Below are 15,753 nucleotides of genomic sequence, written 5' to 3'. Positions count from 1 at the left end.
CACCTTGACTGCAAAATAAATTTTTCTTGGTGAAAGTTTTTTTGAGATCAGTGCATCCATGACAGGCTGGCCTTGACTGAGCAATATTTATCAGTGGGATTTTTTTTTTCTACATCAGTAAATGGCCAGAGTCGGAATGCATAGTCCTTCAACTGGTTTGAAAGGAAAACTTAGATTGCCCTTTTTCCTTTCTTGTAGTTTACCGGATTACATGGTTTCTCCTTTATATTAAAGTTATTTATTCAAAAGATTAATTTTTTAATATTAAAATGTATTCTGTAGTAACTGTAGGAAGCTCTAGAGCCAGCGCCTGTGCAGTGCTTTGTGCTTTTACTGTAGTTATCTCATAAAAGATGGTTTATCCATTAATACACTTGATTTTTTCTGAGGGGGAAGACTGATATTTATAAGAGATACTGGAAGAGACGGATTAATATAGTAGGAAGATCAAATTTTTGTATTTCACTTATCCCCATAGTATCAGGGTATCTTTTGTGCATCAGTTTATATGATCAGCTGTTGATTCTTTTGTCTTGTATCATGTTCGTACACAGGCAGTAAACAACCATTAAAAAATAGTTTCTGATTTCCATTGCTTGAGGTTGAAAAACATGATCTAACGAAAGACAAACTTAGTCTCTTCATTTTTGGTATTTTACAGTTGCTTTTGTTTTCTGCTGCCTGCATCTGAATACTTGTTCCTCTCCAAGTAACGCAGGGTGTTAGAAATTTGGGTAACCAGTGAGGGCAGCTAGGGCTGCCTGTTGTTGGTCTAACATAGAGAATCGTGTGTTGATGATTCAGTAAACTTTATTTTTGGTTTGCTGAAATGCCATTCTTCTGCAGGCATGGGATTTTTTTTTTTGTTTTGAATCTACAAATCTTAAAGGATTGGATCAGAATCATTGTTTGTTCTTGTTTTTTGTACTTCATGGGAAGATGCCTGTTCAGTGGCGTGAGAGGACGGCCTGTGCTGTAATGTTCTTGAGAGCTGGGTGAAACAGACTCTCACTGTGCTTAGCTGAAAATGAGTTACAAGACTGGATTTTTCACCCTTCTCCTCAATAAGGTATCAGCAAAGCCCTTCTGTTTATGATGATCTAAAAATTAATATAGAACTGGCAAAGCAGCCTGCAAGCGTTTTCTTTCAATCTGATATCCATTGGTTTTTTCATGGAAGGCTGAAAACACCGTTGTGCTCTTCTTTTCTCTGTGGGTTTCCGATGTACTCAGTATCCTGAGGACTAACACGGGGCCGGGTCTTGGTGATGAGGGCGAGTAGATCATTGCTAAGGAGGCTGTATGCTATTTGGCAGAAAAATCCTGAACTGATCAGCATTGATTGTAGTTCATGCTGCCTTCTGACATTTTCCGTAACTTATTTGGTTGAGACCTCTCTGCTGTATTTGTGGGTTGAATCGATTTAAGCTTTTAATAGTAGTTAACTGTGTTGCATGGGTACTGATGGATGAATGGTTGTTTTATGTTACCATATGTCCTGGGAAATGTCCTTCCTAGAAAAGAGCCCTACCTTTCTTAGTAAACCTATTTAGAGGATAAGAATTTTTTTTTTTTTCCAAAAAAAAGCCCATACAGACTATTTTTTTTCAGTATTTTGTATTTAATAAGTGTCTTCCTGAAAGTGCTAGTAAGAACCATTGTTCCAAACAAACAAGATTACATGGAAAACTCTCATGTCAGTTTGAATTGAGTTCATGACAGGAATTCAAAGTGTCTCTGTATTTATCCCACACATTTAGTTATCATTATGTTGTTTTTGGATTTGGAAGTCCTTGAAGAGTCATGGTCATATCCATGAAAAATATTAGATGGCCTTTAGGCTAATTTAACTGAATTTTCCACCTTCTAAACATAAGTTTAAATGTATATTTAAGAATGTGAAAAATTTTTAGACTGTTTCCCCCGTCCCTCCCCATAGCTTTGTAAAGTGATTTCTGATGGATAATACTCACAGGGCGTAAGGAGAGTCATGGGACTGAATGAATATAATCAGAATATATGTGAGAACATATACCGCGATAACTTAGAATTGCCTTATAATGTGGTGAAGAAAACCTTTGTAACGGTGTCATATGTTAGCCTGAAAGATCCCTATAGGGGAAGTGCTTGGAAGCTGTACAGCTGATATACTTAGGATTGAGGCTAGACAACATGCTAATACATAATAGACTATGGGGAACTTGTCTTTAATGGATGCTGGATTAATTAATAGGTACTTTATGTAAGCCTTTTTCTTCCCCAAAGTATTTCCATTCTCAATGTAGCCAGTCAGACAAACAGTGATCATGAGTCATGTTATAGTAGTTTTCTATTTAACTGGTTTTATTAGGGCCTGCAAGAACTGTATGCACTTAAAACTAAATTTACGTACTATTTAATGTCTTACTAATCTCAGCTATCTTAAGCTGTGTTCTTCACAATACATCAGGTAAACTAAAATAAAAATTAAACTTCTGACTAAAAGAGGAATGCTCTGAAACTATATGTTACAAGGCATATTCTTTCCTCCCCCATCCACCTTTCCAAACACACCTTCAGCACACCCCAAGCCTTAACCTACAGTATATCTTAGATGGATTTTGATTTCATGAGTAAATAGCTTGAACAAAGCTCATCATAAACAAGACAATCCTGAGCTCTGTGATAATTTTCCTAGTATGTTCCCTTTTCTTTGCACTGGCATGCATTTTCTAGAGAGTAACAACCTACTTTCTTCCTATAAAAACTAAATTATTTTATTTAGGTGCCTAAAAACAGGCTTGTGCTTTGAAGCCACTTAGGTGCTTTTGAAAATCTTGACCCTCAGAGCCTAGTATAAGAGATCCAATTCAGAAACCGCTGACTCTATGACAATCAGTATAAAATATAATACATTTTGACAGCACAGTATTAACTGATATTGAAATAATTTTGTTCTATCAGTTGGATCCAAATCCAACCTAGACTGCTAGCTACAACTATTAGAAGTCAGCAGAACTTAAAGCCTGATAGAAGGGAACAAGCTTAATGATTCTTGAGTGAACACGAACAGGCAATTCTGTCATAGTTTAGGTTCCTGGGATGATGATAATACTGCCTACATCATCATCTCCTCCTCATCCTGAAGAACGCCTTGGCTAGACCAGGCAGAACCATATCCAAAGCTAAGTAAAGGTGACAAAGTCCTGAACAAGAGCTGAGTGCAAGAGTTGTGGTTTTGTTACTGCTTTTCTCAAGCTGATTCTGTCTAATGGGAGAATATTTCTTTCCTATTTAGAGTTCTGGGAACTAAAACCAAACCCAAAATGCAGTCTGGTTCTAGACTGGTAATCCAGATGCTGTAGTAACGTAAATAGGCAACCAGAAATAAGATTTTCATAGATACCTTTGTAGGTCTGCAGAGGTTGAATCCAAGGGGTTCTTCCATATTTATGTATGTAATGGATTATCCTCTTTGTATTTAATTTTTAGAAGTATGATTAAGTTTACTTACAGCTGTTCTTTGATGGTACAAGTACACTAGTCAGAAGCTGCAGAAGTCTTGACATTGGTATTAAGTGCTTTTATCTTGGTTGCCTAAACTAATTGGGGGAAAAAAAAAAAAGTTGCCATCTTGCCAAATACATGACTTGTGGATCTAGTGATGTCAGAGAGCAGGGTGTTACTGATCTTGGGGAAGAAATCAAGCTCCAGGTTTGGTCTTTTCTGAGACTATTGGCTCTCATTGGCTTTCATGCTATTTAAAACTTTTCCTCTCAGGTACTTACGGAGCAGAGATGTTTTTAAACAAGCTTATTGAATGTGCTTTCACATGCTGTGCTACTTGGCAGATACTTTTTCAATGAACTTCCTCCTACCTTTACTTCCTTATGCCCATGCATACAATCATGGATCAGTGTAGGGAGAAAATTGGTGGTTAGTTCCCCGTTGCATGTCTGCCATATGTCGCTGGAGCAGGGAAGGCAAAATCCTTGCTATCTTCCTTGATATGCACCTATGCAGCGCTAGTGGACCATTACGTTAATGATATTGATAGGTTTTAGTGACAGATAGGGATTCTTTGGTTAATTTAATCTGACATCATGCATAAGAGATCGGGGATCTTGTCCAGGAATCTCTGCATCAGGATTTATTGGGAAATCTTACTGGTTCCTGTCTTCATTGGCACTTGACATTTTTCTTATACTCCACATCCAGTTTGTATCTTGTTCTTCTTACTTCAAAGTGTGTAAAATTATTATTCTTTTTTTTTTTTGGGGGGGGGGGTAGGGGAGGGGGGCAGGGGGTGGTAAATGGCACATTTATCATTGCTCCAACACAGGAAAAAATGGTGCTTTCCTGGTCATGTGGAAATAAATACTATTCTGTCCATAAAAAGTGGCCAACACCACATGTTTTTGGAAGATGAAAGATTCCTTGCACTTATGAAACAAATACTTATTAATTAAGTTGCTGTTGTAATTCTGGACTCTTTCATTATCTATACCCATTTGCATTAGTATTTTTAATCCTTTTAAGCTCTTGGCCTCAGTTATACCTTGTGAAGAAGATTTCCAAAAGCTAATTGCATTCATGTTGATAAGCACTTTCTTTTAATATTATTCTCTTTCAGTTTCACTGGATGTACCCTTCTGTGTGTTCTGAGGTTTTGAATTGCTTTGTTTAGAGCAGTTTGCTAATTTGTTGTCTTGTGCATGCCTTCTCCCGTATAAGGACAGCCACATAGATCCCATCTCTTATGGAGTGGTTATTTTCCTGCCTGATTAATGGTTCTCAGCATTCATTAGGAATCCTTTTTACGTTTGCTACATCCAGATCTGCTTTATTTATCCATCCTAAATTTTCCCAGGCAGTCACACCCATGGCATTTCTTCATAGAGGGTTTCTTCAAAATTGTGCTCTGCTCCATTCTTTGTTCTGAAGTACAGTTTTCTGAGTACTGTAGGGTATTGCAGAAAAGTCACCATTCATTCCTCTGTAGTGATGAGCAGATACCAGTTATTTAAAATGAGAAAAATAACTAAATGCTTAAAATCAGTCTTTTCAGTGCATACATTCTTTCATAACATCTTTTAAATATATCATTCCCATTCTTTGTAGCATTTCCAAATACTATTCTATAAAAATTAAAATACTTTCCCTCCTTGGCAACTTGTCACAGCAGAAATGAAGGCAGTACATTTTGCAGTACGCTCTTAAATCTTGTGTGTATCTCATCGTGAAGCCAGTGCTACATTTGCAAGCAACCCCAATCAGATTCAAGGAAAGGTATATATGTGATTTTATTTTTACAGTATTGGATGTTACAGGTCACATATATATATATATAAAACATTACTTTTTTCCAAATTGATAATATTTCTCAGTATTCATAAGTGTGTTTGCTGCTCCTCTTAGCTTTTTACAGGTGAAATTCTAGCATGTCAGATACCAACTCTTTAAAAAAAAATTCTTTTAAGCCTGCAGTCCGATTTGAACCCCAGATGATTAGTTATATAGATGGTAAATCTCTGTGTTTGCTAGTCTACTTCTGTCATCTTTGTTTTATGTATGTGTGTCTTTAAGCTAGTATAGGTCTTAGATTATTTTTATTCCCTATCAGACCTCTGATCATTTTTAGTATTTTTCAGAAGTGCCTGGCATATTGAAGTGCACAATTAACTAACCAGTCTAATTTGGAAAATTAGTCTGCCATTCTAGGGTCTGAGAACTACCACTATATTTTAGTATGTAAAGTCTACTAATTTTCATTCCTTTACAATTTTCTTCCCTCTTGATCATTTTCTACTTCTAGCAGGGTATTATTTTTCTGAAGACATTTACAATGAATGTTATTCACTGGTCATGGCAAACCTTCAATTAACAGACTTTGATGCAACGTGTATCATTATCCCATTATCAAGTCACCCTTTTCTTCATTGGTTTTTAAAGTTATTTATTTATTGTAAGAAGTGTTTTGTTCTTAATTAGTATTCTTTAAGGTGTCTTTTCAGTGTCTTCAGTTACACAGTTCCATCCTGCACAGTGACTGTCGTATTTCAGAAGTGCGCAAGGTTCTGTTAAATAAAACCCAAAACATATTTAAACCAAGAAAACAACCCCAGCCAATGTAAAAGATCCTCTCTAAAAACCTGTCTCCCTTTTATTCCCTGTATAAAATTTTCATACAAAGTGATCGCTTTTAAGGTACAAAATCAACTGTGACAACACAATTAGGTGCTGACAGCGTTGTACAGATGTTATAAAAAAAGATACTTGTTCTTAGTTTAAAACATTAAGTGCTTGCATTTAATAGTAAAATACTTTTATTTTAAAAAGACACACCATTTTGTAGACTGCTTTGCCATCTCTTCCAAGTAGGCATCCCATCTTTCTTTCTAGAAAACTTTACCTTTAAAAATCATGCCCTTTTCCTTTTAACAACTGTCCCAGAGAGCATGCGGTCATCTTTGAAGGTGAATTACAGTGAATGCATTAAAGGCTGGTGGATCCAGGGAAGAGTAACAGGCAGGTTTTATGAACAAATATTTGCCTATACCGTGAAGTGAGGATTATGAAATTAGCTTGTCACAGCCTAATCCATCTGTTCTCAGCATTGCTAATTAGCAAGTCATGACATTTATCAGTTGTCAGAAATTAGCTTAGTACAATTGCGTTTTTTGACTCTCAGATGTCTTCCTCAAGACTTTCTCTTCTGTTCCCGTATCCTTGTGACACAACTGCTTGCTGAAATGGCTCTTGTGTGTTTTGACCCTGGGGTTTTTTGTGGGTGGTTGTTTTTTTTTTTATTCCACCTCCCACGTAAAAATGCGGGTGTCAAAAAGTCCAAGCAATCCATGATAGAAAATAATTTTAAAGGAGGAAGACGCTGGTAAAGACTACGGTAATATTAATCCTTGTGCCGTAGGGATTTATTAGTGTGTTTTTATTTGGTCTCAATAAACTTCTAGGTTGGATAATTTTTCTTTCCTCAAAATTATGTTGTGCTTTTCCTCCCTACGTTTCCTGTCAGATGGCTTCTTTTCCACTTGAGGAGCTGTTGGTGGTGGAAATATCTTTGGAGTTAAAAGGGGAGGAAGTGTGTGGGATGAGTTCATAAACACATTGAAAGTAACCCTGCATTATAATACTTTTTATTTGTTAAGAGTATAATTTTAGCTGTTAAAACTGAGTGTCAATTTTCAGGCAAAGTTTGCTGTTGTTCCTTTCTCTCCTCGCAAGGAAAGCCAAGTGGGAAACCAAAATACTTGACAAGATTTTTAAAGTGCTTGTTCACATAATAGTGCCTCCTCTCTCACTCTAATAGTTCGCTTTTTCTTAATAGCCTGCGCTGTAAGTTACCAGAGGTTAAATGAAATAGCAATGAAGAACCTAGCAGAACGTCACTTATGCTTAAAAATATCAACAATAGTTTCTTTTGAATTTCACATCTCCTTGTGAAGACAGAACGTAATTTAAATTGCAGAGCCCTGCATGTTCCTCAAGTTTCATGGTATAATTGATGAAACCTTCTTCAGTTTTAAAAAAGCAGGTTAAAACCAACAGCAATCTCCCTAAGTAGAAATTTCAATAAAAAACAGAGAAGACATCTTTACAAAATGAAGTACTTAGGTATTATTTTTATTGTGGGCAAATAGGCATTTTCTTCCTCACTGATGAGTCTCTCTCAATTAAAACAATTACAGAATCAAATATATGAATATTAGTATAGCATTTAAATTTATATTTATGATACACAAGTCAAGAAATTCACAGGTAATTTTTTGCACTACAACCTTACCTTCATCCTCCCGAGTGTATGCACTACAGTGAAGGACTTCATGTGGTGTAACTGTAAAATAAATTGATAAATTGATAATTTTTTTTTTTTAAAAGAAAAGTTATATTTAAAAGATTAATTACAGAGCAACTCTGCTGGTCAAGCAGAAGGCACTTCCCAATTTTGAAATGAAAAGTCTAAATTCAGCTCAGTGAAGCACAGTAGGATTAACAGTGAGGGCATAACGTGGCCCACAATGAATTTTACATCATCTAGGCTTAAAAAAATCAGGGAATATTAGCCTTAAGAATAAAAGTTGTGTATGCAACCTACAGTTTTCTTTTTCCTTTTTACCCTTCTGCCCCTCCAACTACTTTCTTTTCCTACAAACAAACAAACAGAAATCCATAAATGCAAATATTTGCACTAAGATCAAGCATGAGAAGTTTCAGCCCAAAGTGTTATTTCCTGACAACATTGCAACAAGAATGGAAGCACCACCTCAGCCCTAACCTGGATGTTGCCATAGCTGAGACACTCTAAGTACTGGTTGTTAAGCTTATTTTTGTCTAGAGGAACAGCTTTGAAACGGCAACAATGCAGGCTTGAAACTTTTCCGAATGAAGCAGAGGATTGCTTCGTGTCTGGCTTGGTGAGGACCTCTTGCAGTTCTGGTTAACTCGGAGGCTAGAGAAGCCCAAAGGGAAAAAATCAGCCTTGCATCCAACAGTGTGTGTGTACTAATTGTGTGTGCGTGTATGTCTGCTAGATATGTATATGTTTATTTGACCATTTGAAATCACTAGCTTCTCTTATTTGGTGGGGCACTACTGAAACTTTCCATGCCCTCGAACTAAACACACTTAACTGACTCAAGTATAACCCTGACTTTAAAAAGATTATTAAAAAGTTTTTGTCTGTCAAATGCCTTGATAGATGTTCGATTACCTAATAACACCTGCCTCAGGATAGGCCCATTTCCTGCACTTTCTAAAAAAACTATCTTATTCTTCTGAGTCCTACTTTAAATATTCCACATTAATTATAAGTGTATGATATCAAGTTAGAGCTAAGCTAAATTACTGCCTTTCCATTTGGACATGTACTACAGTGAAAATAGAATATTGTGGCAGTAGAAAATGTTGCCCCTGAGACCAAGTCTATATAAAGTTTGGTGTGTCCATGCATCTCTAAATTTAAAATTAGTTAATTTAATGCATGCTTAGGGCTTTAGTCCTTGCCCTCTGGTCCCTACTGTAACGTGTGTCTGTGTGCAAAGGGGAGTGAGGTTAGAAAGGGTAGAAAAAGAACCTGCAAGAAGGCTCTTCTGAATGTGAGACCTGAGGGCTGAAGGATGCCAGCTGATAGAAGTTTAGTTAGTTAGACTGCTGGGGTTTAAAGCGGGGAGCATGCCCGTCCAAAACAATATCACCTGCATACTTTCAGGAACGTACGGTACTGTCATTAAGAGCAGCAGAGAAGGAGGTGTCATTTATGTAAACTAAATAGGTATTTGACAATCTCACATTGTTTCACTTTGACGCTATTTATTTTTGAAACCTGTGGTAATTAACTCTGCCCACTGTATTGAATGAGGACAGAAATGTGCTCGGTCAAGAAGTGCTGTGGTTTTGGAGTGAGAGTATACAAATGTTGGTGATCTCTAGTGCTCCTGACTAATTTTTAGGGCAATGGAACTGTTTGGTTTCTTTTATGTTTTTGCATTTTATCTCTATAAAGAGAAGTGTCAAAATAGAGTGGATGTCTTTATGCAATTGTCCCCCTGGAGTACTTTATGCAGAAAGGCTGCTGAATTATAAGGAAGTTTTTGTTTTAAATGCAAATGATTTGTCAACATTAAGGATTCAGTGCTTTCTGCAAGGCTGCTGTGTGAAGGCCTCAGAGAGAAGGAATGCCACCAACCCAGTCTTTTGGTGTTTGTCACTTGAGAGTTGAGCTGCTCAGTCTCTGGTTCGGTTTGGGTTTTCTTTTTTTGGTTTATTTCATTTGTTTCTTTTCTTTTTTTTGATCCCTGTGCTCCTGGTGGCTGCAGGCTTGAAAAGCTGATGTTATTGGAGCAGCCCTACAAAAAACAATAAAGTATGTTATGTGTTAACTCAGCAAATACCCATCTATCTGCAATGGCTATTTTTATAGAGTTCTGCATTTTAAAAAATTGCATGGCTTTAACCGTAAAATTTTGTCATTAAGAAAGATTTTTTTTTTTTTAAGGAGCTGAAAAATATGAAATGTGCTGTGGCGTGCAGACCCCAGTCCCTTTATGCAACTTTGACAGCACAGAGGTGTTCTGAGTTAGCAGCTGAGGATTCCCTGCATAGATTTGTGTTCCTTTATGTTTTTATTTTATGATGTGGCCGTGCCTGGAAAGATGAAACCCAGGCACTGTGGTTAGTAATCTCTAACCAATATTGAGATTCACCTACACCCTTGCCTGGTTACTGGCTGGGGAGTATGAAGTAGAAAACTTCCCCCCAGGCTGTCAAAACAGCCTGGCTCAGAGGCAAACACACATTAGAACATGTGCTCACCTCCTTTCCATCAAGGATTCTAATGTGGAGCATATTTGAAAGATGATACAGTTTTATATATGTAAATACAGAGGTGAAGAGTGCTCGAAACATACCGAGCCTTGTAAATACACTGGTATGTTATTTAAGAAATGTTTTTCTCTTTCATATTAATGGCAATAGCAGGGTATCAGATACCAGCTGCTGTGTGGTTGTATCCAGCCTTTGCCTTATTAGCTTGTTGTGAGGATGTTTCAATGAAAGTTTTAATTGCTTTTAATTCCTGTTACTAAGTGCCCTTTATGCATATACATATATATGCGCAAGGTGTTGGTGCAGCTAAGTGGTGCTTGCATTCCCTTGTATTTAGTAGGCAGTTTAAAAGGATCCCTTTTAGCTTCCGACCATGCTAAATTCACTTTTGCCTTTTTTTTCTGCGTTGATTCAAGAAAAGAGAGTAATCTTCCTTTTTTGCCTCAAACTCACTGCTACATTTCTTTCCGTCTTTTTTTTTTTTTGGTGGGGTTTTTTGTTTGTTTGGGTTTGTTTTTTCCCCAAAGGGCTGTGTGAGATATTGAGCTGTCTGTAGGCGATCTCCCTCAGTGAAATGGACATCAGCACTAGGTGGATTTGATGACTGCAAATTAGATTTCATGGACTGCATATGCAGTATGCTATTATGCATATATACCAAAGCCTCCGTTTCAAAGACAGCGGACCTGAATCAGTGTCATCTGAGTTTGTCATCTGACATCTAAGCCTGCCCTTTTTTTTATTAACTTGAAGCAATGCTTTCTTTTATCCTCCTCCCCTGCTCAAGCTGAGTTCTGCTATTGCTTTACAAGCTGTAGAACCTGCTGTTCTTTATTGTTCTGTACTTGTGTCTTACCACTGCAAATAGCTATTACGTACTTGAAAAACTGAGTGATTTCCTTTGCCCCCCCCCCACCTCCCATTGGTTAGTCCCTCCTGGGATCTGCATGTACTAATGAAATGATATACTGGGCTGTTTAAGCAACATAAAAACTGATAGTAATTTATTAAGCTCTGTAGGTGCCGTTAATAATGCATTTCCCTTTTAAATGCAATATTTTCATAGTCATATAAATTAGAATTGGAAAAATATGTATTATGCCATTCAGTTCAATCTCATCCACTGCAAGATTGCCGTGGTGTATTTAGAACATATATTTCCCAGTGCTTTGTTTTAACTAATCAAGTGATGAGGCTTTCAGCATTTATCTTGGGAGACTAATCTGGAGCACAGCGGGCCCCATTATTAAGAATTTTTGTGTGTGTGTGTGTCAAAATTTCTCTCCTTTTCTCTCTCTCCATTTTTCTCTGCAAAGTTTCCTTCAAGCAGCATTTCCAGCATGCTCTCAAAATTCATAGTGTGTTGTGTTACACTTCATTTTTTTTTTAAATTAGGTTTTTGATTTGTTAGTAAATAAAGGAGTGAGGAGTGAAAATATGGCCACACTTGGGGGATGGATGGATAAAGGTTGCTCAGGAGTTTGCAATGCTGCAATACTCATTTGGTATGTAACTTAGATTTACATGCCTTGTAACTTGACCTGAAGTTTGATTTGGGCTTACATTTTTTCTGGTTGTTTGTATTTTGTGGGTTTGTTTTTTAAATCCAGTCTTTCTAAAATGGCTTTATTTTTATATTTTCTGTAGAAAGAAGCCCTGAACATTATAGCTGGGTTTCTTATTCCTACATTAGAATAATTTTTATCCCTTAAATAAATGTTTGACCTTTTTCACACCTATAGTACATGTGTGAATAGACCATTGTTACTTTCACATGTTATCGAAATACTCAGTTCTGCATTCAGATAGAATTATCTCTACCTACCCTAAAAAAAGCTGTGCAATGTACTAGAAATTCTCCACGTATTTTGGAGGTGTTATCAGGAATGTGGGGAAAAAGTAGTCATTTAATTGTGCCCCATAAACAGAACTGGAGACATGTTTTGCATAGGCATAAAGTAAACATGAGATACTCATTCCATAAACAACTGATTTTTGTGAAAGTACTTTGGGTGATCGTAGAGAAGTCTTTGCAATAAATATTTCCAAATGCTCTTTGGACTATTTCACAGTACATTCAATTGCAGCAATCAGTGCCCTCCTCCTGCAGCAGGACTCTTTCTAGGAGCAAATGTACCTGTTTCTGTTCATTCTATTCCATTTTATTTAATCCCTGCTCATGGGATCCAGTAAAGAAAATACCTCTAAAAGGACTTTTCTGACAAGAAACCAAAGTTGGCATCCGTTCTGGATTAATACAACTTATGTTTTCCATTCCTCAGAATATTCAGTGTATGAATTTACTGAAAGATGGTCAAGCACTGTCCAAAGTAGGCTGCGTTTTCTTCTTTAGGTTGGTCCCAGATTTCCTGTACAATCCTTTTTCCTGAGCAGTCACGTAAAATTCAAAATGGTGATGTTATTACTCTGTTGTTGAACAGTCACTTGCCAAAGTCCATCACCAGTTAAGTTGTTATGTGGCAGAAAAGGGGGTCAGATAATGGATGAAGAATAACAAAGAACTGCTCCAGGCATCTTTTACAGCCACCTTTTTGCCTGGGCTGAGGTTTGGCACTGGGCTTACCCTTGTTTGAAAGGCTTCTGAGCTATACAAAGCTGTTCCTGTAGTGCTGGCAATAGGCAGTGACTATGCTTTATGCTCTGCAGGCACTAGTTAGTCTTAGAAATGTATGCTGTAATCCTACACCCACTTTGAAACTCCTGAAAGAAGTTTTGATTTAAAATATGAGGATGAAAGACTACCTTGTTAGTGTTAGAATTGTACTTACAAGATGAAAGAAACTATCTAATAATAAATTTTCATATATAACTATTTTATTGAAAAAAAAAAGATTAAAACAGAGTGATCATGAAGAAACATTTGAGTTTCTTTTGTTCCTCTCTTTCTTCTTGTCCTATCTATTGCTCTTCTGCTTAAAATTCTTTATGCAACAATGTAGACTTGATTACAGCAGAGTAGATTATGATTTTCTGTTTGAAAGGATATTTATGTTCATTATGCAGAGATCTTTGTGTGCTTCTGATTGTCTCCAGTGGTTAGGCATTTGAACCTCCTGGATAGCTGCAAGTATAATCCAGCTCTAATAAAAATGTAGTTTATGCATATCTCAGGAAGGTTTAAGGCAGCTTTGAGCTATTCATAATTTCTCCTCAGGAGAGGTCTAACATTTCTGTTTTAAATAAAGTGCCGTCTTCCCGTTAACTTCAACTGGGGGGGTGGGGTGGGGAGAGGAATTCCCAACATCTGTACACCCCCTTCCCCTCCCCGCCATGTTTAATTGACTCTGAACCAGTGGCGGGACCATCCCTTCTTTAGTACAGTAATCCAGTTCCCCTTTTGTTGGGCAGATACTCAGAATGGGAGGGATTTTGATGGGAAAAGCCTGTGGGATATAGCTGGTCTCTTGATTTGGTTCTGTTCCAAAGTTAGGGAGCTGTGCTGGATTGTTGTGGGTGGGTGGGTGGTTGGTTGTGGTGGTTTTGGTTTTATGTTTCCTGGCTGCTGTTCTTGGTATAGTTTTAATACACACATGTAAATCTGCTGACATAGACCTTTGTGCCTTTTTATAGAATAAAATGTTAAAAAGAGGGATGTCACAGATACATGCAGATAGGGTTCATGGGTGGCTGTTAAGTGCAGTGTTCAAACACAGACTTCAGGTGTAGTAGTTCAGGAATGACAGACAGAAGCTGGGAGCCTTTGGCAAGGGAACTATCGCTCTGTATTTGTGCGGTTGCTGCTTGCTGTTGGCGCAGCAATAGCAAACTTGGTGGACCCTTGTTTTGATCTAGTACATTCTTAAACAAGCAAACAGACATCTGAACAACCCAGTTGTCAGTAATAGTTGAGAGAATATATTTTTTTCTTTCATGTGTCTTAAGGATAAGAAAACGTGTGTTTTCATTATTCAGGGAAAGGTGACATTACTGTTTGTGTGGAGTGAATTAAGTCCTGATGATGACAGCACCAGGGCCCCAGGCTGCTGTCTGGGGTTAGCAAAGCATATCCAAAGGCAGCTCTCCCCCAAAATAAGGACAGCCCTCCTGCAGCGAGTCACGCCTGCAAGTGTGCAGGCACTTTCTAGAGTAATACACAAGCTTAGAGTCCAAATTAGGTCTTGAAGAAGTACACCTTTGTTAGGGAGATGCTATGCCTGAGTTCATAAATCCAGCCTGATGTATTTAGCTGTGTTCTGCTTGTAGGACCAAGCTGGTAACTTTGCACGGCACTGGACTGCGCTGCGTGATACAGGCCTAGTAACATGAGTGCTTACTGCTTCAGGGATCTCTGCACCTGTAAATCATCCCCTTACTTGCCATTTCTGCATTCAGCCTTTTTTCCCCCAAGACTGACAACAGAAGTGCTAGCTGTGATCATCTGCTATTGTAAAAACTGATGTTGAGCTCAATAACTTGTATTATGTATCTTCATGAAACAGGCATCAGATAAAACTAACTCAAAACCATCGTGGGCATGATTTGGTACTGCAACTACAGCCTGTAAACAAAAGGCTCTCTAGCCATTAGCAGTCCCTTGAGCTATGCAGTGCCTTATAAGCTAAGCAAGATAATCTGACATGTTTGAGGATTTGTCTTGCTTTAGATGTCAGAATACTTGAAAATTCAAACTAGAGACCTGTGAGGGAGGAAAATAAACCAGGCACTGAAGCAGGTTATGCATCTAGTTGTGTAAATTGGGGGGAAGTCAGTGGGGGAGGGGGGATGAGAGAGGAGAGGAGGGTGGAGAACCATGAGCTTTTTAGGGAAATAGTGCTGCTGTCTCTGGCGGAGTGGGGGAAGGAGGGCATTGAAACAGTGATCACAGCAAATGGGGAAACAAGAAAGATACGAGTCACAGTAAAGAGTAGCAAAAGGTTTGATGTTTTTGATAAGCAGCTTAGTGTTGAGATTATTATCTGAAGTTAAGTTCTGAAGGTTCTCTGATCACTGTTATAAATCCAGCAAGAGTTAAAAGGTTGCAAGTACACTGTGGAGAAGCTTCAGCAATCTTATGCACAAAGGGGTACGAAGCATTTTGCCATATACTTTTCCAACCAACAGTCTGCAGTTTCCCTCCTCGTATGTGCATCAGTACCTTGTGCAGAGATCTGTCTGGCACCCCTTTGCTTTTTTTAGTCCACCTTTCCAAAGAGAATTGTGAAACCTTTCAGGGCTTGTTACATAATTTTTTTTCAGGTAGAAAGAAGCCGAAACCACTCTCGCCTGCGGGTACACGGAGCATGCTGGAAAGATCAGATTTGTAGTCTTTCTGCATAGTCTAGAATCTAAACAGAACAAGGGTCAAAATTTTGAATGTGAACTACAAAATGAGGACTCTTATGCTGTCTACCTCAGGCTTTGTTTTAGTCTTTAGCTCTTTGATAAACTAACCAGCTTATTTTGATGGCTTTT

General features: G+C 37.8%; 1 long non-coding RNA gene across 1 annotated transcript in view; it reads left to right on the top strand.

Annotated features, from left to right (window-relative positions):
* The window catches only part of LOC135313173 (uncharacterized), a 242,739-nt gene that overhangs the window by 52,119 nt on the left and 174,867 nt on the right, over positions 1-15,753 (top strand). The gene's annotated exons all lie outside the window — the stretch shown is intronic.

This window comes from Phalacrocorax carbo, chromosome 4, assembly GCF_963921805.1.
Source record: "Phalacrocorax carbo chromosome 4, bPhaCar2.1, whole genome shotgun sequence".
Lineage (NCBI taxonomy): Eukaryota > Metazoa > Chordata > Aves > Suliformes > Phalacrocoracidae > Phalacrocorax > Phalacrocorax carbo.
Note: the sequence above shows the minus strand (reverse complement) of the source record. Positions and strands in the feature narration are given on the sequence as shown.